The sequence below is a fragment of the Glycine max genome, chromosome 5 (genome assembly GCF_000004515.6).
Source record: "Glycine max cultivar Williams 82 chromosome 5, Glycine_max_v4.0, whole genome shotgun sequence".
In the NCBI taxonomy this organism is placed as follows: Eukaryota; Viridiplantae; Streptophyta; class Magnoliopsida; order Fabales; family Fabaceae; genus Glycine; species Glycine max.
Genome location: NC_038241.2, coordinates 22,835,596 through 22,836,811, shown reverse-complemented (window position 1 = coordinate 22,836,811; position 1,216 = coordinate 22,835,596). Strand labels below are relative to the sequence as shown.

At 42.1% G+C, this 1,216-nt stretch overlaps 1 non-coding gene across 1 annotated transcript; it reads left to right on the top strand.

Moving 5' to 3' along the window:
• Window positions 1–436: 436 nt before the first annotated feature.
• On the top strand, window positions 437–543 carry LOC113001796 (small nucleolar RNA R71). The gene has a single exon (XR_003267282.1). It is a non-coding gene; the product is annotated as a small nucleolar RNA R71 (small nucleolar RNA).
• The last annotated feature ends 673 nt before the right edge of the window (window positions 544–1,216 follow it).

Sequence of the window (1,216 nt, the reverse complement as noted above, 5' to 3'; positions counted from 1 at the left end):
AGGTTGAGGAGGTCTATTGTAGATGTTTGCAGCATAAGCTTTAGGCTGTTCAATTGCTTCAGATTGTTGCACAAAAGGGCAAAGGTCTGTGTGGTGGTCGGTAGAGGAGCATAAACTACAGAGTCTGGCGACAGGTGCAGATTTTTGATTCATGGCCAGTTGGGTTACCAGGTTAACCAAGGCATCTAGTTTACCTTCAAGCTTCTTAGTCTCGGCTGATGAAGATGAATGCGTAGCTACTTCATGCACTCCTCTAATGACAATAGCATCACTTCTGGCACTAAATTGCTGGGAGTTGGAAGCTATCTTCTCAATTAAATTCCTGGCTTCAGTAGGGGTCATGTCTCCAAGGGCTCCACCACTGGCAGCATCTATCATACGTCTCTCCATGTTACTGAGTCCTTCATAAAAATATTGGAGAAGAAGCTGCTCAGAAATCTGGTGGTGAGGACAACTAGCACATAGTTTCTTAAATCTCTCCCAGTATTCATATAAGCTCTCTCCACTGAGTTGCCTAATTCCTGAAATATCTTTTCTGATGGTCGTGGTCCTGGAAGCAGGGAAAATCTTTTCTAAGAATACTCTCTTGAGGCCATCCCAGCTCGTGATGGACCTTGGAGCAAGGTAATATAGCCAGTTCCTTGCCACTCCCTCTAAAGAATGAGGAAAAGCCTTCAGAAATATGTGATCCTCCTGGACATCTGGTGGTTTCATGGTGGAGCAAATAATATGGAATTATTTCAGATGTTTGTGCGGGTCTTCACCTGCAAGGCCATGAAACTTTGGAAGCAAATGGATCAGTCCAATTTTAAGAACATATGGGACATCCTCATCAGGGTATTGGATGCACAAGCTTTCATAGGTGAAATCAGGTGCAACCATTTCCCTTAGAGTCCTCTCACGGGGTGGAGGGTGTGCCATGTTCTCAGAATGTTCAAAGCTATAATGCTCAAAGTCAGGATGTTCAAAATTATAAACCACAAAATGCTCAAACTCACCAATAATAGAATGCTTAGGATGCTCAAAAGGTACAAAATGATGTCTAACTAATCTATGAAATGTCCTATCTATCTCAGGATCAAAGGGTTGTAAGTCAGATGGATTGCCTCTAGTCATACACTATATTCAGCATGCACAACTAGTTGCCTTCTTATGCAAGTAAGAATGTAGGTTTGAACTACAACTACCCTCAAATGATATCCAAATGAATTGAAAT